This window comes from Rhinolophus ferrumequinum, chromosome 18 (assembly GCF_004115265.2).
Source record: "Rhinolophus ferrumequinum isolate MPI-CBG mRhiFer1 chromosome 18, mRhiFer1_v1.p, whole genome shotgun sequence".
NCBI classification, from domain to species: domain Eukaryota; kingdom Metazoa; phylum Chordata; class Mammalia; order Chiroptera; family Rhinolophidae; genus Rhinolophus; species Rhinolophus ferrumequinum.
In genome coordinates, this window is record NC_046301.1 from 52,703,399 (window position 1) to 52,730,169 (window position 26,771).

A 26,771-nucleotide genomic window follows, 5' to 3' on the forward strand; every position below is an offset into this window, starting at 1 on the left:
TTTTAATGTGCTGTGGTAGAAGAGAGTGCAGTGTGGTGAAGAAATGAAGGAGAATGATAAGAAGGCAAAACATGTAAGCAAAGGGAGTAGTGGTGACAATAAAGTAGACCGCACTGTGGAATACTACTACATACCTTCAGAATTTTGATAATAGTCCATAGAAATAGAAATGGTTGCAGCATATGTTCTTTTTTCTTCTAAGAAGTTATAATGGCTGCAAAGCAATTTTCAGTCCCCAGGTATTAATAGAAAATATAAGACAAATAATTATAAACTAAAGGTAACTCAGCAGACACAAAGGAAAACTAAATTACCTAAAAAGCAGGTGGCTGGTAGACATACAAGCTACTTCCCTGGTGTCCTATTTCTACTATTAAAAAATCACCACAAATTTAATGGGTTACAGCACGGATTTACAATTTTACAGTTCTGGATGTCAGAAATCGAAAATTGGTCTCTATAAGGTTGTGTTCCTTCAGGAGGTTCAAAGAGAGAGCCCATTTTGCCTTTTCTAGCTCCTAGAAGCTGCGTGAATTCCTTGGCTTGTGGCCACACATCACGTTGACCTCCATCACTCATGTCTCTTTCTCTGACTCTGACCCTCCTGCCTTCCTCTGATAAGGACCCTGTGATTATAATGTGTCCACGTGGGTAATCCAAGATAATCTCCCCATCTGAAGATCTTTAACTTAAGTATATCTTCAACCACTGCCCTCAGTCCCCTTGCTGTATAAGGTGAGATATTCATAGGTTTCAGGGATTTGGGCCTGGACATCTGTAGGAGGACATTATTCTGGTCACCAGAGCTACGAAGAGTATCACATCTTCCTATTCTAAGTACATGAAAATGAGTAACACAAAAAAATGTTTGTATCTGGGATTTTGAGACTATATTGTTAGTAAGTTATTATATAAAGTGGAATACCTTTTTTCCAAGTGAATTTTGATTCAACACAAAGGCCAGTGCATCCTTTCGTGGGACTCTATGAGTTGTGTTTGTCTAGAATCCCAACTCCCTTACTTCTCATGAACAGAACCTTTATTTTCCTTTGGAAAACCACTACCCTTCTGCTGTTGTCAAGTGTTCTGCCGTGTCCTGGCCTAGAGGTAGGCATCTAAACCTAGCTCAGACAGTGAGATGACTTTTCCTTAGAATTTGAATTTGGAGAGGAGAGACAAGAGTAGGAAAGAAATAGTCGACGCTGATTCATCATGATGGCTGCTGCCTGAAGAGATTCCCCTTACGCCTCAGTGCTTTCCTGGCTCTTGTTCTGCTTGAGTTCTGAGTATTGAAACTTTGCTTTTATTCTGTGAACTGTATAATAGTATTCTAATAAGTTTCTTATTTTTTTATTTTAGTTAACCAGAGCTGATTTTGGTTACTTACAAAGCAGCCTTCTATAGATGGTGTGTAGGCTAATCCAAAATAATAATAATAACAATCATAATTTAATAATTATTATTTTATTATTATAATGTACTTTGAAATGATATATGAGATAAGAATCCTGAAGGAATTTTGTTCTTATCTTGAAGGAGAGCAGGAGAGTTCTCCACCAAATAATTATAATTCCACATGGGGAAGGGAATAGTGGTGGGTGGTGTAGAATCCAATGAAACTAATGAATGAAAACAAGGAGAAAGGTAATATGAAAGGAAATAATTTTAATTCATTATAAGGGAGAATTTTTTTTAAATTAAAGTTTACTGGGGTGACAATTGTTAGTAAAGTTACATAGTTAGACAGAAATGTCTAAAGTGGATCTGAGGAAATAATGAATTCTTCCCTGTTAGTTCCTATGGAAAGAAAAAAAAAAATAGAGGAGAAAAATGTCTTGCTTGCAACACTGTTGGTCAGGATGGATTTCCCTTCAATTTTCCCATCACAGTATATTCCACCATCACCGTGCAATTGTCAGGGACATGAACTTTTATGACTCTGTCTGCTCAGATAATTCACTTATTCCATCAGTTCAGATTCTCAGGAGCACTGCCTTGTCAACACATAAGTAGCCCAAAGTCAAGAAGCTGCTCGAGAGGCATATAGGACAGTTGCCTTAATATCTTGATACACATCTTAACAGGGGTTACCATAAGATAGAGAAACACTGTCTTATCCAGAAAGGCATGTTTCTAGAGGAACTCCTGGATCTGAAAGCGATTGTTGAAACACATGACTAATTTATTTGCTTCACTGCTTTATACTACTGCACGTGGAGAATGGTTTCCAAATTGGCCACGGTGGATTTGACCAATTTTCCAGGACAATGATGATGGACAACATTACGACTTCACAGATATTTCACAAAATCAGGCTGTCACTTATGAAATATGTAACGTAAAGCAATAGAAAATAAATATTTTAACATGCTGTTTTATTGTGTATGACATCAAATACAAGTTTTTATTGAAAAAGCATTTCTAGTTTAACCACACTTTCACACTAAGTTTTATGTATTGCATGATTTCGACCAAAAAGTAAACACAGAAGAACATGATTTGGCTAAAGAAATACAATATGGAAAGAAGTAGACAGGGTTACTTTATTTTATTTCTATGAAGTATTTTTGAGCGTAAGTAAACACTTTTAGAAATTGACTCATAACTTTAAATTGTAATTTAAAAGCACTTTTATAGCATTTACTATACGCCAAGAATCCTTTTAAGTGCTTTACATATATCAAATCGTTTAGTCACCACAAAGCTCAGTGACATAGGTACTATTATTATCTCCTTTTCACAAATGAGAAAACTGAGGTACTTAGATAAACTGTTCTAGAGGGACCAACCAGAAAAATCAGTGGTAAATCCATTGAACAGAACTTGGAGTGTAGTATATTTTGTTGTCAGTTTTGTATGGATTGAGAAATACCACAAAAAGGTCTCTGGGTATGAAGTAGCAGGGCCACAATTTGAAAGCAGGGGGAGGATCATCCATAAATCCAGGCATTTATCCTTTATTGCTATTTAACATGCACAATCAGATGGCTGTTTGTCCTACCCGGTGCTACATCTGCCATGTTTATTCCTGCTTATAACATCGCTTGTGTTCATACACTTATGATTTCTTGGAATAGCCTTTTCCATCCTTCAACTTATTCACCTCCATTCAATGCCCAACACAATCCCAACTCCTTCACAAATTCTTTCTTGACAGCCATTGCTAAGTTTGAGTTTGCCTTTCTTTTTCACTCTTAAGCCTCACGGTGTTTGTATCTATTACCACTGCTGAATAAAACCTAAGCCTTTTAACAGTAGAGATCGATACAAGACTCCAACATGGCACCTTTCTCAGGAGGGGCCGGCCATCCACCGCTTCACTGAGTGATTACACTGGACACCATCCAGTGGGGCGGGGGGTTGGGGGAGGCAGTAATTTGTCCTCACTGGAATGGGGTGGTATTCTGGATATACATTTGTATTCCTGCCCAAAATGCTTCTACTAGCACCAACATCTATGGTTCTATTTACCTCCATTTTATTCATAGGACATTGTATAGGGCCAAGTTACTCATTTCACATCAAACTAAGTATGCCGTTGGGCTCATTTATGCATTTCATCAGTGCAAAGCAGATGACCTGATAGCATGGCGGAATGCTCTATTGAAAACATAATTACAGTGCAGTTCAGAGATTATATCCTTAAAAAAGTGAGATTTTATCTTATAGGGTGAATACAGTGTTTTGAATCAGTGACCAATATATCATGTTTTTTCTATATCTAGAATAGGTGATAGGTGGGCCTGGGAATCAAGGGATGGAAGATGGTATGGTGTCACTCACTGTTTCACTTAACCCACTTGCAGAATTTTTACATTTTTTCCCATAACTTAGATGCTACAGATTTGAATTTCTTACTTTCTAAGGGAAAAGTGCTTTCACAAGGGGACACAACAGTGGTTTCATTGAATTAGCATTTGAGAATGCGACCTGACCATTTTGTGCTTCTTGCTGCCATTGAACCAACAAGCAGGTCATTGCACTGGCTGGCATGATTGATCTTGATTGCAAAGGAGAAACTGGGTCACTACTACTAATGGGAGCTGGAAGAATATGGCAGTGAGCCCAGAAGATTATCTGTGGTGCCTCCAAGCTCAGCAGCAAAAGTTAGTGGAAAATTATAGCAACCCCAACAATATTTATATATAGGATCACTGAGGACTCAGACTTTTTTTTAGGAATGAAAATTTAAGTTACCCCATCTGCTGCCAACGATAAACAGCATATAGAATTTGCACTAGAATAAAAAAAAAAGTTATAAAGACCAGTTATAGTTTTGTGACCAGTTACAAAATGAGAACTCCATCAACATACGTACTTTAATATCTTTGGGTATGTGAGTGTATGCACACACACACGTTTGTGTGTATGTATTCACTGTTTTCTTTTCCTTCCCATTCATTTCCATTGTTATTTTATTTAAGGTTTGGTAATGGTGGTTTACTTAAAAAGTCAGTCCTTAGGTTATAGAATATTCACGTGGGACTGTGGCTGAAATAGAGGAGTAAAGAACATCGCTAGAGAGGTTTGAACTACTGTCACTAGAGATTGATATGTGATGTTTTGGATTTTGCACCTACTTGTTGAAGGAGAAGGTGCAAGGTATTTCGTTGATATGAAATATATGTGCAGCTAGTCATAAAGAAGCATAAAATTGATACTGTTTTGAATAAGGATGGGTTGTTGTGCTCCAAACCCACTCTTATGTACTCTGCTTGGAGATGCTGAGTCTGAGATTCTGAAACCCTCGTTGTCAGCTGGTTCCCTGTGAGTTCCCCCAGTCAGGGACGTTGGAGACAGATGGAAAGACAGGGAGAAGAATCTTGTTCCTGTCAGTATCATCCCAGCAGATGGTGTTTCACTCAATCAGCAGCAGTTGGTTTACATCTCAAGCGTCTTTAGTCATTTCCAGAGCCCATCCTCCACGCGCAGTGCCATCATCAGCCTCCACGGAGAGCTAAGACTGAGTTCTTAGTGTCCCTTTCTGAGTTTCTGAGGTCCTGTCATTAACCAGATGTTTTGATAAGGGTTCTCTAGAGAAATAGAAACAGTAGGATGTAAATATATACAGGAAAAGATTTATTTTAAGGAATTGTTCCATGTAATGGTAGAGGCTTGGCAAGTTCAAAATCTGATGGGGTAGGTTGACCATCTGGATGCTCAGGGAAGAGTTTCAGTGTGGGTATAGAGGAAGTGCACTGGAAGAACTCCTTCTTCTCAGGGGTGGTTACTCTGTTTTTCTATTAATGTCTTCAACTGATTGGATGAGGCCCACCCTCCTGTGGAATGTAATCAAAGGCCACCAATGTAAACGTCAATCTCATTTAAAAAATGTGGTCTTAGTCCGTTTGGGTGCAACAACAACAATAACAAAAACAAAAACCAACAACCAAAAAAAAAAAAATTAGTGGCTTAAACAACAGAAATTTATATTCTCACAGTTCCGGAATGCTGGAAGTATAAGGTCAAGGTTCTGACTGATTCAGTCTCTGCTGAGGGCTCTCTTCCTGCCTCACAGATGACCAACTTCTCTCTGTGTGCTCACGTAGCACAGAGAGAAGGAGAGAGAGGTCTCTTTCTGTTCCCCTTCTTATAAGGCCACCAATCCCATTGTATTAGGGCTCCAACCGAATGACCTCTTTGAACATAATTACCTCTTAAAGATGCTATTAGCATACAGAATTACATGGAGGGTTAGGGCTTCAACATTTGAATTGTGGGGTGGCACAATTCATCCCAGAGCATTCCCTGGCCCTTCAAAATGCATGTCCTTCTTACATGCCAAATAAATTTACTCCATCCCAACAGCCGCCAAAGTCTTAATTCATTTCAGCATCAACTCGAAAGTCTAAAGTTTGAAATCTCATTTAAATATCATCTAAATGAGATGTGGGTGAGACTCAAGGTATGATTCAACCTGAGGCAGAATTTCCCTCCCGCTGTGAACCTGTGAAACTAGAGAAGTTATGTGTTTCCAAAATATGATAATGGGACAGGCATAGTATAGACGCACATGTCCCAGAAACAGCCAGATAATGTTTGACCAAATATCCATGTCGCCATCACCCAAGTTTACATATGAAATTGTTACACAAGACATCACATCATTCTCAAAGGTCCAAGCCATAATTCCTTCCTTCAAACTCTTGAGGCGGCATCATTCTCTGGACCTCTCACTGAGTCCCAATTCTGCTGGAATCCTCCTCTGAGTTTCTAAGGTGTCAGCAGCAGCCAGTTGTTGGTAACTTTTCTCAAAAGAGTTTGCGTCTCAGGTCTCTGGTGCCCCTTTTCTGAACTTGTAAGGATTAAAAACCTTAATATCTTTCCTGTTATTTCCCCAGTCCAGGCAGTGATAGTTGATTCCTGCAGTTATTGTCTAACTAGTGTTTCCTTCTTGCTTTTTCAGTTCTCTAACCCCATTTAACAACTTAGCCATGTAGAATACTCCATATTAAAACACCTGATGTCATTTCTATTTTACCAGTTAAACCATGGCTGATATACGATGATTGTCTTAGTTCAGGCTGCTTTAACAAATTAACATAGACTGCATGGCTTATAACCAACAGGAGTTTCTTTTTCCTGATTCCGGAGGTTGGAAGTCTGAGGTCAGGTTGCCAACATGGTCAGGTTCTGGGGAGAGTCCTCTTCCTGATTTGCAGCTGGCTGTCTTCTTGCCGTGTGTTCTATACAAGGCAGAGAACAGAGCCAGAGGAAGCAAGATCTCTTGTGTCTTTTTATAAGGGCATTAATCCCATTCATGAAGGCTCCATCCTCATGACCTAATCAGCCCCCAGAGGGTTCATCTCTTAATACCATCACATTGGGCATTAGATTTTCAACATAGGAATTTTGCGGGGACACAAACATTCAGCCCACTGCAATAATCTTGGTTTTACTTGAGCTGTCCTAATTTATGTCAGTTCTTCCCCGTGTTTTTAATAGCATTCCTCTTTCATTCTCCAAAGTTTCCTATTTGAACAATAAATTGAATGATCATACTAAAAGTAAATGACAGTGTATTAGAAATCGGAACACCTGGATTCTAGTTCTGGCTCTGTAAAACATGCACGTGACCTCGAGCAAGTCATATTATGAGGCGTGGATGACTATTTCTACCATTTAGTACAGCTCCAAAACTCTTTGACATTATAGTCTATGAAGCTATCACACAGTTTGCGCAAACATACTTAAGTGTGTTACCACTGAGATATTGACATAGACCTGAGTAGCATTAGAAGGTGACAGAATTGACATGAGTTTTCAGCATTGTTCTGAGGAATAGAAAATAAATCTGGTAAAGATGAACTGGGAGAGCTTTTCTGAAAAGGATTGTTAAATCAATCTGATTACTTCAACATCAGAAGTATTACAGCAGAACAGGATAAGTCTATTTGATAATTTTAATATATGTAGAACTACAGGTAAGAATTAGTAATAATATTCACTGATTTTTTTTTTCTCTGTACAGGTACTACTTTGAATATAATAATTTAACTTTTATAACAATTCTGTGAGGCAGGCATTGTTAGTATTCCCTTTTTATAGATGAATGATTCAGAGGGTTTAAGTAACTTGTTTGACTGTATGTGGAATTGTACCTCGTAGTTTAGTTTTATAATTTTTATACCATAATTTTACGTATCGAGATCAATATAGCTTTATGTGATTTGATGGAGGTGTTAGATAAGTCTATGGTGGTGATTGTTTTTGCAATACGCACGTCTATCAAATGAATATGTTGTATACCTTAAGCTTTCACAACGTTATATGTCAGTTATTGCTCAGTAAACCTGGAAAAAACTCAATATAGCTAGATTCAGAAGAAATATAATTACAATGCACATTTGATTAAAGAAATCCTTCTACTTAAGTTCTGTTAAAATATATTTGGATTGTTCTTTTTCTGGATTACAAGAAAACTTTTCTGTTGAAGATGAGAGTTTGATCGAGTATATGGCTGTAGACTGCCTGGAATTAATCACCAGATTCCCAGGCTGTAACTTCAGATAATTCTGTGATAATGAGATGTTCTGATTCAGTAGGTCTGAAGGGAGGCCCAGAACTCTGCATTTTAGTGCATTCCCAGTAGTTGTTTTGTCCCCTAAAGTTTGAGAGCAACTATTTTACAGCTTTTGGAATATCAAGAAAACCATGGAGTACCTGGCAAACATGCTGTATTAGTTAGCTAGGGCTTCCATAAATAATTACACAAACTGGGTGGCTTAAACGACAGAATTTTATTATTTTCTCTCAACTCTGGAGGCTAGAAGTTTGTGATCAAACTTCTCCTGAGACTTCTTTCGTTGGTTTGCAGACAGCCACTTTGCCAATGTGCCCTCGCATAGCGGTCCCTTTGTGTCTATGTTACCTGTGTCCTACTTTCCTCTTCCTATAAGGACACCAGTCCTATTGGGTTAGGGCCCATCCTAATGACCACACTTTAAATCAATTCCCTCTTTAAAGATTCTGTCTCCAAATACAGTCACATTCTGAACTACTGGGGGGTCAGGCCTTCAACACATGCATTTTGAGGGGAAACAATTCAGTGCTCCCCGCCCCCCACCCCCCCACTGACCATACACTTCATCTTGTTCAGAATAATCTCAGTTTATAGCTGATGTGCTGGGATCATTTTTATAAGAGCCTCTTTTTAATTTCAGGAGTGTTCCAATTTGGACCATAAATTATGTGGTCGCCCTAAGGTTGCTTAATTAGAAGCACACACAGCTCTCTTATTTATTGATTTATTTATTTTGTCCCACTGGTATCTTGAGGACAATTTTTGTAGTATAGAAAATATTAGAATAGTGAAATTTCAAAAGTTATATTAAGGCAGTTATGTTTTTTTAAATTGTATTACATTGAAAATTAAAAATGCAGGGATGGAAATTAAAATGCTTAGAGTAGACTTTACCACTCAGCATGTACAATTTTTCTTGATTTTATTACTTTACATATTACTTTTTTTTATAGCCTGTCTTTATAATATTAATACATAACTTAAATCAGGATTTTAATGTTTTTGTTCAAAGGCTGCTGCAAATATAATTAAAATATCCTCTCTATCCAGAATTTTCAGTAAAAAAAAAAAAAAGATAGATAGCAATTCATCTTTCTGAAACGGTGATAATTCAATTTAGATTACCCTGAGTCAATTTAATTTTCTCTGTCCTAGTTTCCTCATCTGTAAAACGTGAGTCATAATGCCAACTACCCTATAATTATAAAAATTCTAAAGATCACATACATGCTTGGAAGATCGCTCTACATCCACACCTAGCTCTTCTTCCGCATTCTTTTTCTCATTGTCTTTCCTCCAGCACTTGTCACACTACTTGTCCTTATATTTGTGCTTTGTTCTAGCCATCGGGATGTTAGCTTGAGGCAAAGGCAGTGTATTGGTGTGTTTTTTATCCCTTGGATCCAGCAAAATGATTGGCATATAGATGACAATAAAATTCATGGAGGGAAAGAGTATGTTAAAGAAAGAAAAATGAGTGGGTGAAGTTGTAAAGGCAATTTGCTTCAGTTTTCTCTATATAATTATATAAAATAACAGATTATTCAAGGCCTTAGGCATCTAATTGAGACTTTTCTAACATGAATAAACTATACATACTCCATTCAAATATCAAATGCTTAATAGAGAAGTGGGAAATCATAAAAAGAGGAGAACGTATAAGAAAAAGAAAATATACAACTTTTCTTTCCTCATATTTCATTTGGGAGAGAAACATTTCGAAATCTTGGTGTTGATACAAAAGGGTTTTACTCATGAGTCTTTGCTTTCATGAATGTACATTCCATAGTCAACTGAAATGCTAATCTGAAAAATCGTTTTGATCTCATTATTTCATCTTAGTATCCTTATAAAATGGATACATGTTAACTCCAGGGTATATTTCAGATCTTACCAAGAATCCGTAGAAGTTCTTCTGTCTCTCTTTCTTTCTTGAGGACAATTTCTATATTATCCGTTTCAAGTTTTATATGGTCCACTTTAAAATTTCTCTGCGCACTTGCCAACAAACCTGTCTCATTTTAGTAGTGGAAAGGGGTTTTCGTGAACTTGTTAGGATCATTTAAAATGAATCATGAAACATATCTAAAAATCATCTATATATTCACTTTGAAAATATAAAGGAGACACCTCTATGACTTAAAATTTGTATGGCTTCATTAGTATAAAACAACCCCTTTCTCTCTCTCTCTCTCTCTCTCTCTCTCTCTCTCTCTCTCTCTCTCTCTCTCTCTCTCTCTCTCTCTCTCTCTCTCTCCCCTCTCTCTTTCTCTTTTCCCTCACATGCAAGTATTTGTTGGCCAAATATGATATGCAGTTTCCCACACTGAACTTGAGTTTCAGGGACTATAACTACTTTTGCTAGTTCTTTACAAGGATAGTCCCAGCAGTTTATTTAAAATAGAAGTTCCTCCTCTCAGCTGCAAGGCATGAATTATGAATCTGGCTAGGCCAGTCTTATTTGGAACATGAAACCTAACTGGCAGTTGGAACTGACATAGTCTCAGAAGGGAACACTTCTCACATTAAGTCACAGTGTCCCATTTAACATGTCAAAAGGGTGAAGTGTCATTATAAAAAAGGAAAAGACAAACATTTATGTCTATCTTAAATTAAAAAATATTTTAACAATATTTGAAACCTTCTCTTTCCCAACCTAAGATAGTTATCTAAATCTGGGGCTGATTGGCCATATAACATTTTGATAGCTTAAAATATCATTGGTTATGCTCAAATTTGATTTTTAATTTATTATTTTTAGTTGTATTTAGGTGTTCTCTACAATACGCATTTTATTCTAGAACTTTGTCCATTTTAATTTTGCTCTGAATAATAATAAAGATAGTCATCTCCCTTGAGAGACATCTTCATGCATTATATGTGTTTATCCTGACACCTGCCGAAGTTTTAGTTTCTAAGTGGCAAACTTTTTTCTCTCTTTTAAATTTCCTTAAAATATAAATGTCTTAGTATCAGAGAAATGCAAATTAAAATCCGAGTGAGATTCTGTTACAACTTACTACACCGGCATGTATAACATTAAAAAAATAAAAATATTGAGAATTCTAAGTATTTGTAAGCATGTGGAACAACTGGAATTCTCAAGCAGTTTGATGGGGTATAAACTGATAAAACCATTTTGGAAAATGGTTAAGAATTACTAAAGCTGAACATATACATACATTCTTTACCAGAAAGTCCATTTCTACTTATGTGCCCAATAAAAAAGAGTACATATGTTGGCTAAAAGACCTGTACAAGAATGCTCCTAGCAGCTTTCATGGTCCCTAAGAAGGAGTAACCAGAATATCCATTAACAATCAATGGATAAATGTATTATATTCATACAATGCAGAAATTAAAAAGAAAACAAAACAAAAACGCCTACAACTACTTGGGAAAATGTGGATGAGTATCACACAATTAAATGAAAGAAGCCAGGCAGTAAAACATAAAAAAGACATGATTCTGTTTATATGAAGTTCAAAAACAGACAAAACTACGGTTATTTGAAATCTAAGTAACAGTTACCTTTGTGGGAAATGTTAACTGGTGTTCTACATCTTGACCTAGATGGTAATTACATAATTATGCTAATTCATTAAATTAAACAAAGGTACAATTTAATTTTTTCTACTTTATGTATATGACACCTCAATTAAAAAGTTTACAAAGTATATTTTGTATGACTTGGTTATTGTTTGCATATTGAACTTGAAAGGAACTGAAAAACCTCAGAATACATTGAAACCAAATACTTCTTGGGGTAGGTGAACTTTGGGAAAGTACACATATTAAACATTAACTTCTTTATATTAGAAATTTTAGTTTTTCTCCATTTCTAGGATGTGTTTATTAATGTCAACTTTTCTGTTCACATGTTTTAATCAACAATCAAGTAAGGATGAAACTATACCCCACTCTCAAATGAGCAGGTACTTTGAGAGATTCAGTCTCGTAAAGGTTTGTCACACTAGACTTCAATCTTGCCCATTTTCTTATGTTCTGTTCACATATTCTCTATTTTCACGGGGGAAATTATTAGATGTCTCTTCAAGTTCAGTCTCTGAGCTTCTTGGAACTGATAAAAGATGCAGATTTTCATAGATAATTATTTCTTTTGAAAAAAATTCAACACCTGTCTCACTTTACTTCCGTAATTTTTTAAGCATCTTGTAATTGTGTTGAATACAAAAAGTAGCATAGCAATGGGTTGATTTAGAAGAATTATTTCCTTGCAGGATAATGATTTCTTAGCAGTAAAGATAAAAGTGTTAACTAGAGAACATTTTTGCTTGGAACATTCAGTTATTGAGTTATCTGGGATGTTTGAGGAATAGACCACTCTTTAAGTGAGGTAAACTCGTGAGTCCCTTAGTCCCCAGCAAATGATGACTATCTGTGTTTCTGGTCTGAATGACTTCATGTATGAACAAAACCTTGTGTTGTTTTCCATAGTACTCATTTTCTTCCCTCTTGAATGGAATTAATCTGCTAGAAAATATTGTTAGATAAATTTTAAAAAATTTTCAATACTGCCAGTCTTTGGACAAACACAATCACTTCCGGTGACAAAGTCTTTAAGAAGTTTATCAGTGATTTGAGTCTTGCTTGGGGAGACCAAATTCATATCCATTGGAGAGCAAAACCAAGGTCACTAAACTGTTCCTTTAGGATCTTAGAAAACACCTTGAGACTTAGGATTCTGCAGAGTTTTGCTCAAGAGTACAAGACACCGTTACTTTATACATGTACCCATAGGGCTTGACCGAAAATAAATTGGCTCATGGAAATAAAGGGGTATCTATGGAAATAAACTTTGTGTAAGTATGTATCATGTTGCTCTTTATTTTTTTGCTCAAGTTTATTATATTACAGATTAATTATAAATGGTGGCAGCAGAAAGATTTGAAAAAGATTGGCAGCAGAGAGTTTGGATTTTGGAGAAAAACTTTCTAGGTTTGATATCTAGCTCTGGTACCAGCTATGTAGTTATGTCCACTTGATCAGGTTTCTTAGCTTCTCTGTCCCTCAGTTCCTTATCTGAAATATTTACACACACCCCATGGTGTCAAAATGATCAAATGAATTTACATTTATAAAGTTGTAAGAGAACTTCATGGCACTACATGTGCTTTGTTAAATAAAACGAGTAAAACCTCAAAAGAATTTAAGTAAATAATAGGGAAAATGACTCATAGCCCATCACTGACCAGCTTTTATGTTGTTACTATGTTCTTTTCTATTGTTGCTCCTTGTTCTGTAAGATTTCTACACACACAAATCTGAATGTTTTATACTCCATTTTCTGAGATACTCTGTTCATGTTTGAAATGCATATCTTGCCTCTGTTCCTTAGCTCATGCTGTCTGTTCACTTATCATGCTTGTTCTCATTTACACATGTCCAAAGTCCATCTAGGCTTGGAGGTTTAGTTCAAATGTCTTGACTCCTTTCATTACTCTCTAAGGAGAATGTTAATTAGTTTTGCCTCTGAAATTGTAAAACGTGTTGTTATTTTATATTATTTAAGTACTTTTTGCCTTGTGTTATATCCTCTTGAATATGCCACTCCATCTCCTAGAATATAGGTCTGTGGAGATATTGTGCAAATCTTTCTACATTCCATGCATTAAACACAATTCTTTGCATATAGTAGATGCTCAACAAATATTTATTGAAGGGGTTAATGACTGTTTGATTTAAATACATTTTAACATTAAAATGTATTGTTTTTAAAAATCAAATATTCTAAAAATATTTTTTGACAGGACAAAATACATTATAATATTTAGTAATATAAAACTCTCTAAGCAGTATAACTCTAATTTACTAAAGTAAAATATCTATTTATGTATTTGCCACTTATTGATCTACCTGCTTGCAGCTATCTATTGTGAAAAGACTGGAAAGAAACTTCCTGTATGTTGACAGTATTTATGTCTGCATTATAGGGTGCAAGTGATCTAAATTTTCTTTTACTTTTTTGATAAATTTTCTGCAATTCCAGTACATCACCTTTATAATCGTAAAAGCTTAATACTGCTACAACATAAATGTGTATATAAAAATAAAATTACCTATGGCTAGAAATAAAAGAAATGTACTATTATCCTTGAATAGTTTAACTTTAGATTAAATATATTTAAATAGATTAAATAGATTTAATGGATTTACTTTCTGGCTTTAAGCATATTAATCTTAGACTCACTGGGGTGAGATAGCTTATAAGTTAATATCCCTTTTCCTTGCTTATTCTAAGTGCAATAACTAGTTTGTAATGAAAACTGAAATATTTAGCTTGGATAAATAAAAAGTATTTTCTGTAAGAAATATTAAAAGAACCACTAAGTATTTTCCACACAGAACTTTTAATTATTAAAAACAAAGTGTATTTTTAGCTTGCTCTAAATATACAGAAAGCAAAAAGCATGTAGAGAGAAATTATGGAATACCGATAGGGAACTGGAAAGGAAGTTGGTGATAGATATTTATAGAATGGTTTTTAAATGATTCATTTTGAAGATGGATTTCATAGTGATGCACCTATAAAAAGAACGACACATACATATTTTGTTGATTTGAAGGGAAATTATTTGTCAGTTCCAGAAAAAAAACAATTGAAGTGAATTCAATTGATCTTCCAAAATTTAATTTCCAAGGGATTATATTAAGTATAATCTTGTGAGATAAAGCAACCCTGGATCACCATTAGCGTGCTTTTTTTGAAGAGATATGTTAACACCTTTCTCAGCTTTCTTCCAGCCCTGTGAGAGCTACACATACCTGACATTTGTTTACTTAAACAATTACTTGATTTTCCGTAGTTTCCGCTATCTCTACAACTTTTCTTAGGATAAAAATTTCTTATGATTTAATCAGTTGAGCTGAATTTGACTTTATTTGAGAGTTAATTTTCTCTGAAGTAGCCCTGAAAAAAGTTTGTTGAAAGAAAATACATTTGTTGTATTCTGTTGAAAGATACAGCTTCACAGTAATAAAGTGGAAACAAAGGGGTTGTTTGCTCGACGAGGAGTATCTATTGATGTGTGTCATTTAGCATTAAAGGGAGAGTTAATTACTCTTCATGAACTTGCTTTATTAGCTGAAATATCTGTCTAATGTAGTTATGAAAATGCATTAGAGAGACACATTTGCAAGTCAAATGATATAAAACCAAACACCACTAATTCAATACCCAAATAATCAATTGTTCAAAGAATTGCATATTACAATAGCTGTGTGTGAGAAACAGATGGATGAATTAAATTTGTTCAACAGCTTTTCTGTATGTTACAGGAAACCTGACTGCCAGAGATGTTGGGGTAAACTGCAAAAATCCTGTGTGACTCGCTATACAACAGCCAAAAGAAACTTAATTTTTGTTTAGTACAGAAAGTGGTCTAAAATGGAAAACCTGGTTTTGTTGTCTTTGTGTTCTTTATAGTATGGAAGTACAAAGTACCTTTCCAAGTACTCAAAGCTCCTGGGATTTTTTTCCCAACTTTAAGGTATATTAACTAATTTAGAATAAGTAATAATAAAAGAACACTTTTTCCTCTAAAAATTTAATTCTGATTTCCCTGAGAATTAAACAGTTCTGATGAATCATAAATTGACTTTTCCTTTATTATGGTATCACCTTCACATCTTTATTTTGCAACACAGCTATAATATTCTGAGGGAAAAACATACAACCGTTGAAAAATTCTGAAACGTGTCTTACCTTATTACAAATAATCACATCGTCTGACTTTGCTCTCTTATAGCTCTGAAGTCATCACGAGAGGGTTCTATTATGGTAATGGTCAAATTGATCACAAACACCTTCCATGATGGTTTTCCTTTTTCTTAGAACCCACCACACATTGCCTTTGTATTGACAGCAAGAATATAACATGAATATAAACTTGTAAACCTACGTACTTTCTTTTGAGCTGATGACTTAAATCAGGCTATCATAGGCTCATAAAACATCTTAAGTCTGATACCCTGAGAGGACCTTTAGTTTTATACTTAGGCAAGAGTGAATTTCAGTTACTCCCAATCAGTGAGTGTCTCCTCACTTCACAAACATCCACAGGGAAATTAGATTCTGTGGCAATTCCTAGCATCACGAGCTGTTTAAGAACATTTCCATCAGGTTATGTTTCCTTTTTCTCATTTAAATTTCTGATTTTGGTATTTTAAGCTGATTTAACCTAAGTTTGCTCACCTTACACACAAAGACATTGACTATCAATTTCTTTGCAGAAACGTGCTTTGATGTAATTCAAGCTTTTAACATGCTAGACCTTCTCAAATTATACTTTTTAAAATTTGACATTATTAAAACTTTACAAGTTTTGTTTCTGAAGTGTAGCCAGTTTGGTTGAATCCTTTTTACCTTTTATAGTTTCTGTTTATGAGGGGTTTTTACTTTGCTCAGTGTATGCTAATTAAAATCTGTTTAGTTCTGGAAATTCAACCTTCAAACATAGACGCATGGTTATCCTTAAGACTTTACAAGTAGATTCATTAACTCGTGTCACTCAACATATTCCAAAATTTCAATTCAAATTTGAAATTGTGGCATAAATGCTTCCAAGCTCCTGACCCTTCTGTCTCTGTTAGCCCATCCTGTGTCACCACGACCACAGGCAGTGCAGGTGAGTGCATGGAGTCGGGATCCTAGAGCACACCAGAAACACTGCCAGGGAGCATTCGTGCAGCCACACTGAGACACGCACATGGGAGGGAGCCACCGTGAACAGGGCTGGCAGTTTATCTCCAGAGAACCAGCAGGCCCAACAGGACACAGTGACCTTCTTCAGGAATCTGCAGTGTGGAGTAGGCAAGGCAAAGCAGGACAGGCTTCAACAGTTCCCCAAAGAAAAAAATATACACTGCTGGTATCTTAATTGGAATTACATTATTTTTAGTCAATAACTTGAAATATTTGATATTTTGACTGTGTACTCGTTGTGTATTTAATTTCCTTACTCAAAAAAACAAGCCGTCTGATTTAATTTCTTAAAATAATATTTGTTTCTCTTTTTAAGTTATTAATTTAGTTTTCAATCTTTAATCTTTCTCTTCTTGTATTTTCCTTAGACTGTTCCTAGTTTTTTTTTTAAAACTAGTTTTATTTATTTCGATTATTCTTAGATAGTTATAGGTAAAAAGCTTTTTAAAAAAGATACATTTGCCTCGAAATATAGCCTGGTCACTTCCCTTATATTTTATTTGTAGCTTTTTGACTATCACAGTTTTCAAGAAAAGTTTTTATTTTTAAGTTTTGCTTAATCTACAACCGAAAATATTATTAAGAAAAAGTATTTTACATGTAATATAAACTTCTATTTTTACTATATTGTTAAAAATATTATACCTGTATAACTTCTGATTCGGGGAATATTTTCAGGCATTCTTAACGGCTTAGTATCTGAGTGATTTTTAAAAAATATTTGGCAGGTGCTTGAAACATACAAAACTCTTAAGTACAAAGCACATTTTTTTTTTATGAATCTAATCTTAATAAAGCTATATACTCTGTTTTTTTCACTTTTTGGGTTTTGTTTCAATATTAGAAAAACAGCCCCACATTTTAAATTTCGTACCATAACAATTACATTTTTGTAAATATCTCCTTTTATAACTGACAGGTTTATTGTGTGTATGTATTTAATAGTCTATAGGAAGAGGATCAACATTTTATGACTAATTATGGGTATTCATCTTTCACACAAATTACATTGCTTTCTGAAAACATTTGTGAAAGTCAAGCCATTTCTTTCCCAGAGAGCTTTAAAACCCTGGGCTTATTTATTGTAGGAGAGAATTACGTTGGAAAATTTCATTTTTTCAAAGGTTGATCATGGTTATATTTATTGTGAAAAAGTGATTGTCACTTTCATGAAGTGGTGTTTTACTCAGGACTTGATCAGAATGTCTGTAAAACAAAAGAAAATTAGTCCAGAGTTAAGAACACTATGGGTGATGTTTAAGGATCTGTAACAAGTCACTTTTCAATCGACTTTCTCATGCATTTTGATTAATTATTCTCTCCTAAATGGAAAGAGAATAAATTTTTTCCCACACGTTATCCAAATTATGTAAAGCTTGGATAATAGCTGTCACAAATGATCATTTATTTCTATGAATACACAAAGAACAAATCAAAGGAAGGCGATTGCGGTGCTGTCAGTTCCAGATATTACTCAAGCTCATGTCTGCTTTAATAGCATGCCATCACCTGCTGTGCAGATGTTAAAGAAACATATAATCAGGAGGAATGGAAGACAAAAGTCTAATTAATTAGCATTTATTAATTCCCAAGATATGCTGGGTTTGTGCACTTAGACTGTGGTGACAGTTGCAATAAGTGACAGGAAGACATGTCAGGGGGAGGGAAGCAGAGCACCAGTGTCCAGAAAGCAAGATTCGCTGTTGTGATGGTTTCATGTGACAACTGACTACAAGTGTGGCCATTATAGAGTAAAGCTCAGTTTCTCCTCAATTATTTTCTTCTTTATCAAAAACATATTAAGCTTTGACTAGCAAGTTGTACACGTTAAATATCCTGGTTTTCAGTGCAAATTGTGGACTAGGATAAGGAGAATTTCCAGGCACTTTCCCAGGAGTAATGATGTAAGATTCCACAGAGGTAGTAGGATTCCAAAACTTGTTTGTAGAAAAATGAAGTTTCCTTGAGAAAGGGTGAGGGTTCTAGACGTTAGAATATAGCACTGAAAAAGATTGTTAACATTTATACAGCAGGGTCCCAGAGAAGGCATTTTGTTCATTACAAATTACAGCAGAAGGAAATCTCACTTTGGAGGCACAGAAATTTAACCAGGAACCTTATAATCATCAAAAATAGAGAATTGAACATCAAGGCTTCAAGCTGATGTTGAAAATCATTATGCATGTTTGTTCTCCACACAAAACACAGAAAATATACAGGGACTTTTAGCACTATGAGGTATTTTGACTACTTAAGAAGAATAATATAAGTAATAAAATTAAAAAATATATTTTTTATAACTATGTAATTAAAAATACCCATGGCCTTAATCTCTAAATGTCACAAAAATCTATTCACATACTACTTTTGAACAGACTGTGTTCCACAAAGAAAACTTGCATTTGATTGCAAAACATCATAGAGCATTTTAACTTTCTTAATTTATCATTCATCCAGGAAAAGCCTTTCTGTGACTTGTTTTAAACTAATGAGTGACCTGCTTTCTAATAATATATCTCTTAATTTCTGTAGTACTTTATATTTGTCAAAGTGTTTTTTACGTACTTTATTTCATGTAACATTATCCATAGTGACTTCCTAAATAATTTTCTCTTATTCCTGTATCAGTACATTTTTGATTTTCATGGATTTTAGACTAGGGTTAGGGGCACTAGACAACTTTGAAAATGCTGCTCTAACACTGATAGACCGTATGATTGCTTTGTTTTGTCATGCTTTGTTTTTTCCACTAACGTAGACAAGAAGAATGAATGTTAACTGTCGTAATGGTCAAATGTGTATCACCACATAATTGAGTTGAAGCTGACAAATGGTAATAACCAGGAAAATGGTCAAAACAATCAAATTATCTATGCTTAAAGCCAATTCAAAAGCCAGCTCTTGAGGCTTTTAAGGATAATTTCTTGTATGCAAATGGCTTTTTCCACTGATAGCTGTCTTTGATGCAATCCCAAATGTCACTTCGTTTCCCATTCCATAGAGCTACCTAGAGTACTCTGGATAAATCTGCATTTAAAAGTCACTGGCTTTGTAGGGGGTGATTATGTAATTTCTTCCTTTCATTGGCTCAGATCCAAATGAGTGACAGTTCCTTGTTTGTCAGTATCTATTCTAGTCTCCTTAAATAAGAGAACTTCAAGTTTTTAGCTGGGCACAAGACTTCCTAAAATAATGACTATGTTGTCCAGTCTCCCTCTTAGCAAGTAAGTGTGGCAGTGTATCTAAGTACTGCCAATGGTTTGTAAACAGAAATATTTTTACAAGAATGAAGACCAGGTTTCTCTCTTATTTTTCCTTCCTCCTGACAGAAATGCAATGGCCAGATCTGAAAGATGGAAAGAACTTGCATTTCTGAGGACTTCACTGTGCTGTTATACAAGCTCTAGACTAAGGTTTTTTTGTTGTTTATTTACTTTTCCTGAGCGAAGAAATATGGATCTTGCTTAAGCCACTCTGTAGTAGCTTGATAGGGTTGCCCTAACAAAGTACCACAGGCTGGATAGTTTAAATTACAGAGATTTATTTTTTTTACAATTCTGGAGGCTAGAAGTTTGATGTTAAGGTGTTGGCAGGGTTGATTTCTTCTGAGGCCTCTCTTCTTGGTTTGTAGATAGCTACCTTCTCTCGCTGTCTTCACATTGTTTTTCCACTGTGTGTGTCAGTTCCTTTTGTAAGGACACCAATCATATTGGATTAGGTCTCACCCATATGACCTCATTTTATTTTAATTACTGTTTTCAGGGCCGTATCTCCAAATACAGTCACATTCTGAGTACTGGAAGTTAAGACTTCAACATACGAATTTTTGCAGGATACAATTTAGCCTGTAACACATACTCGTTTTTTTTTTTTTTACTTGTATGCAAACATATTTCTATCTGATACAACATATAAAGGATATTCAAATACTATATATAGTTACTGAGGCAAGCTGCATCATTAGACGGCCACACTTAGTTGTGTGGACATAGTAGGCTTTCTAGAACTTTTGTCCTCAGTAATAATAACTCCTCACCAAGTCTCAGGTATAAAACTCCCCCTGACAGGGAAAACTTTTCCTACTAAACTTATTATTACAGGGCAGAGAGAGTGAATAGAAAGTGTGCTTCCTCTGTTCCAAGAAGGAGATCAGACCCGGAAGGTACTAAACTGTGTATGTGCAGTTTCTTTCCCCAAACCCACCAGTCAGATTATTCAATCACTCCCATCCTCTGAAAATAAACGATGAGAGAATGGACTGGCAAACCAGAGGTTTCTAATTAAAGAAACAGGAAGCAAGGGGAAATGACTTTTTCCCAGTAGTAATGCTGAATACATTACTTTTCATGTTCTTGCTATTACCAATATTTTAATGTTATTTTGAATTTAATTTTTTATTAACATCTGATGAGTGATTGCAAGCCCGAGGTCTTGAGCATGTGATACATAAATTTATCAAAATTATTATTAATTACTCAGACTATCTATTTTAGGAGAAGTTTTTCACCAGCCACTTTTGAAGATTACTAGTTGGGAAGCATAGAAAAATTTGGAACATCTGAGGTGGTATATTATAGGAGTAAGTCACACTACATAGAGGAGAGAAGTTAACATTGAGAAAATGTTGAAGCCATTGGAAATGATGTCCTCTTAAGATCTAGTTTATCGGTTGGCATGGACCCGAGTTTGGCAAACTGGCCGATGTATCCGCAGTAGGATACAACTTATGGGCTTGCAATGACAGAAATACTTATGTTTACACATATGAAAGGTAATGTTAAGCCTCTGAAATTGGAATCCTGGAGTGCTGTGAGAGTTTATTATCATCTTACATTCAAACACTTATTGTTTCTATTATTGCTGTTATTATTGTAGTTTTCCATAGTAACTGTACCTGAACACAATTTAAATACATTATTCAGCAATGTAAGTTAAATTAATTTGGAATGGGCTGTTTAAGGAAGGATATTATACTACAGTATATATACTACAGATCCAGCCCTCTGCCTGTTTTGGCAAATAACAGGGGTTGCCAAAAAAATGTATACAAGTGGACACTTTGGTCCACGTTGCTTAAGCAGTAGTTCGCCATAATCAGAAGTGTCTAGATGTTGATGGTAACCACTTTGAACACCTCTTGTAATTGCAGAAGTCAAACGTGAGTTGTATTCATCTTTTGTTATCGGTATATATTGAGTATTACAATTTTAATACAGTTTTCTTTCTTAAAATGTGTACACTTTTTTGGGGCACCCTCTGTAGTTTTATTGCAACACATTGTTTATATAATGTCTATGGCTGCTTTGTGCTAAAACAACAATGTTGAGTCATTATAAAAGAAATTGTGTTGCTTGCAAAGCCTTACTATAGGATCCTTCTTGAAAATATTTTCCGTCTTAGGCATAGAAGAAAGTCATGTGAAATACTTCATTTTTACCCACTGGTTTGCCTCTTTTGAATGTTAAATTATCATTTTTAATTGGTTGTATATAATTTAGTTATTCATAGAAAGTTTTGATGGCTTAATTCAGTTATAAACTAATTCTACATTTCTTCACAAACTGAAGACTTAGCCCTTATATGTAATATGTTTTGCTATGCTTAGAAAATTATGAGATGCCTCTTCATCTAGTCTAAGAATGAGTGTTCCAGTTAGGATATGATTAGGTAATTTTATTTCTAGTGTATCCTAATGAGAAAAAAAATGGGCTGATAATTTTAAAAATAGATTTAACAGGGTAGCTGGTGAAATTTTTTCTCAGTGTATTAATGGTTTAGGATACTTATTCACTGACATGTCTCAGTTTCATTAATGTCAGATACAAGCTAATTCTCAGATAACTGTCTTCAAATATAAATATGCAGATAACCTGATTGTTTCCTAGTTCAGGATAAAACAAAAATCTCTAAAGTAATTTAATCTGGGTTACCCAATTTTGTTTCTATGAAATTAAAGTTCTTTAATTCTTAAAAATCAATTCAGAGTTCAATCAGTCGTATAATGAATGTATCAGATATTGAAAGAGAAACCTTTATTTTTAGTGGAGAAATCTGACTAAAACTTCTAATTCAATGTTGCTTAATGAAAGAAAAATGGGATTTATTGTTGTGCTATAAATATATGACCCTTCCACTGGACTGTTAAACCCAATGCCTTGTAGCGGGCAGACATTTTCAACAGACATGGAACTTTCTCTCTCCTGAAAATAGTGTGTTGTGTGTTTCGTGGTAATTATAGTATGAGTATGGATTACACATGATTGTAAGTGTCATTTACATTTACCGCAGTAGGATACAACTTATGGGCTTGCAACGACAGAAATGCTTATGTTTATGCATATGAAAGATAATGTTAAGCCTCTGAAATTGGAATCCTGGAGTGCTGTAAGAGTTTATTATCATCTTACATTCAAACACTTACTGTTTCTATTATTGCTGTTATTATTGTAGTTTTCCATAGTAACTGTACCTGAACACAATTTAAATACATTATTCAGCAATGTAAGTTAAATTCATTCAGAATGGGCTGTGTAAGGAAGGATATTATACTACAGTATATCAATTAGCACTTATTAAAAGTATTTTTTAAGCCTAGAACTGCCACAGGAAATCATATTACTGGAAAAATTATAATTTAAAAAAAGAAAATAATGAAGTGTGTTATTGATTTTCTTTTCTCAATGTTACATTCTGGTAGAATGAGATTAATTTTGTTGATTGACTGGTTTTATATTCTCTATATTTCTATAGGCTATTACATCTTTACTTAGCTTGTGTTAACAAATCTATTTAAGAAATAAGTATATAGCTTTTAAATCCATTAATTTCACTTCTATGAATATAAATGTGAAGATTATACAGAAAGATGCCCATCATAGATTATTTATGGTAGTAAAAAATTTCAATTTTTTGAGGAGCTTCCATAATATTTCCCATAGGGTCTGTACCAATGTACACTCCCAGCAATAGTGCAGACAAGGGTACACTTTTATTCACATCCTTGCCAACACTTGCCATTTCTTATCTTTTTGATATTAGCCATTCTAATAGGTGTGAGGTGATAGATCATTGTGGTTTTGATTTGCATTTCCCTGGTGATTAGTTATACTGAACACCTTTTCACGTACCTGTTGCCCTTTTGTATGTCTTCTTTGAAAAAATGTCAGTTCAGGTCTTTTGCCCATTTTGTAATTGAATTATTTGTCTTTTTGATATTGAGTTGTATGAATTTCTCATATATTTTGGATAGTAACCCCTTATCAGTGCTTTGCAAATATACTCTCCCGTTCCATAAACTGTCTTTATTTTGTTGATGGTTTCTTTAACTGTGCATAAGCTTTTTAGTTTTTATGTAGCCCCACTTGTTTGTTTTTTATTTTGTTGCTATGCTTTGGGTGTCATATTCATAAAATCATTGCCAAATCCAATTTCACAAAGATTTCCCCGATGTTTTCTCTAGGAGACTTATATTTAAGTCTTTTATCCTTTCCGAGTTAATGTTCGTGTATAGTGTAAAATAGGAGTCCAGTTTTATTCTTCATGTGAATATTCCGTTTCCCTAGCAATATTTATTGAATACTATCTTTTTCTCATTCAGTATTCTTGGCTCTCTTGTCAAATATTAGTTGATTGCATAGGCAAGAGTTTATTTCTGGGCTCTGTGTTCTGTTACGTTGGTTTATGCCTGTTTTTATGCCAGTACCATGCTTTTTAAAAATTATTCTTACTTTGTACTTTGATTTGAAATCAGGGAGTGTGATACCTCCACCTTTGTTCTTTCTCAGAGTTGCTTTGAAGTCTTTTTGGTTTCTATTTGGGGTCTTTTTGGTTTCATATGAAGTTTAGGATTGCTTTTTTCTGTTTCTGTAAAATAGGTCATATGGGGCCAGAGGCTATACTGAACAGCTGGGCAGAGCTGTTGGCTTAGTTCCCTGCCCAAGCACAGCTGTGGAATGGGCTCTTTGGCTACCCAGAGTCTGTGGTCAGGCTTCCTGATTGCATGGGACTGGAGGCTATATTCAGCAGTTGGACAAGGCTGGGAAATTGTTCCATGCCCAGAGTAGGCTCTGCAGCCAGTGGCCTGTTGGCTGGGGACCTGAATCAGGCAGTAGTATCCACTGAGCTCCAGTAAGAGCCACTGGATTGGCTCTACAGGTCAACAGAGCTGCTGGTTGGGATCTCTTCTTAGGCACTGGTGCTGCAGACATGGTTATACAATGGGCTACTTGGCTGCCTAGTTTCTCTGGCTAGACTTCTTGGTCAGGCAGGACTGGAGGTTATTATACTCAGTAATAGGTGGGGCTTCAAATTTGCTTCTCTGCCCAGGTTGGAATGTAGAGCAGTCTCAATGATCAGTATAGCCCCTCTGACTGGGGACCAGAACCAGGCAGAACTGCCCACTGAACTCCCTGGCCAGACAGGGCCACCTCTTCCTCTCAGCATATGGGCAGAGGTGCTGGCTGGGATCTCCTCTCAGGTGCAGCTCTGAGGAGGAATGAGGTCTTTTGGCATCTGAGCACTGGTTGCTGTACTCCCTGCTCTGTCTTCTCTGTTTCTCTCTGATCTTCAGTGGTCAAGCCCCAGAGATTTCCCCTGTGATCCCTGTGAGGTGAGACCCAAATGGGCCTCCCGTGAAGCACCCTGCAATGCTGAGGAAGCTGGATGTCCACCTTGGGATCTTTTCCCCTCATTGGACATACCATAGGTCCAGGTGGTTCATCTTGGTGAGGCGCTGTGTCGACCTGGCGTGGGGCAGTTTGGTCAGAGTATAGCTGCTCCTCTTACCCTTCTCATCAGTTCTTCTCAGTCTCTGTGGCTCAGGGGCATGCTTCAGCCTCATTCTGGGTCCCGGGATTTTTCACAATGATATCTTGTGTATCAATAGTTGCCATTTGGTCTTCTAGTGAGGGGACTGATGTCAAAAATGACATATGTGGCCATATTGATTATATCACTGCTAGCTTGTAAGTTACCAGTTCTGAAAATATGGATTAGCATAATATTCATTCTCATTCTCTCCCTCTCTCTTTCTCACAGTGTCCATAGAGGATCTTTAAGTAATCAGGCAACAAACATTTTGGATGTCATAGGTACATGGTTAATATTGTTGATAGAAACCCATTATCCATGGCAAGGTAAATTTTCATTTTGATATGTGCCCAATACGGTTGCAGAATTTCATATTAGCTGCTAATTAAAATACGTTGTGTGGGTAGGATATAGGATGAGTTTTGATTGTCTTTATCTTGATTACCAAGCTATATTGCTGAATTAATCCTGTAAGATAAGACATCAAGACTACATATCTTCTCCTATGCATGCCATGTGCAGTCATCAGCTTATGGTAGCCTTTGGATAAATGTCTTGAGAATGAAATGTGTTATGTGTAGCTAATTGACTTGTGATTTTTAAAGAGATGCAACACATGTATTTTAACACCAGCCTCTAGGTTCCTTGTTTTATTCTCAAGTTACCTCCCTTCTATTGGTGTTGGAATTAAATGGCTGTGCCAGGTGGTAGGACCTCTTGCATGAGCTTCCATGTGTATTATCCTGAATTAATAAACCTTGGAGAAATTATATAGCATTCAGACTTTCCTAGTAATTGACTCAGTTCAGATTAATCTAGTGTCTAAATAGAAGAAATGAATCAAAATGAACAGGGCTGACTGACAAGCTCAAATAAGAAATTATAGTTCCAATTCATTCCAGCCTGTCAACTAATCTAAACTCCCCTCACCCCGGACACTTATTATCTTATTCAATTGAAAATGCAATCTAAAAGTTAGGGTTATTGCAGAATGTTCTGATCTCAAAATCTTGTACAAATATGTAGCTGATTGGTTTGGAATGAAAATTTTCTATTCTGTTATAATCTGGGTACTTTGCTAAAAGGGAACATTGACAGACAAATGAGGTAGGCAAAATTTCCTAACCTATGTTTTCTTTCAAAGCATTACTGAGTTTTATACTATAACCTATCACTACCCTTACAACTCATTTGCACTTGTATACTCTCTTCTTT

At 35.5% G+C, this 26,771-nt stretch overlaps 1 protein-coding gene across 2 annotated transcripts in view; it reads left to right on the forward strand.

Moving 5' to 3' along the window:
• MARCHF1 (membrane associated ring-CH-type finger 1) overlaps positions 1 to 26,771 on the forward strand; it is a 647,830-nt gene that overhangs the window by 304,496 nt on the left and 316,563 nt on the right. The window lies entirely within an intron of this gene.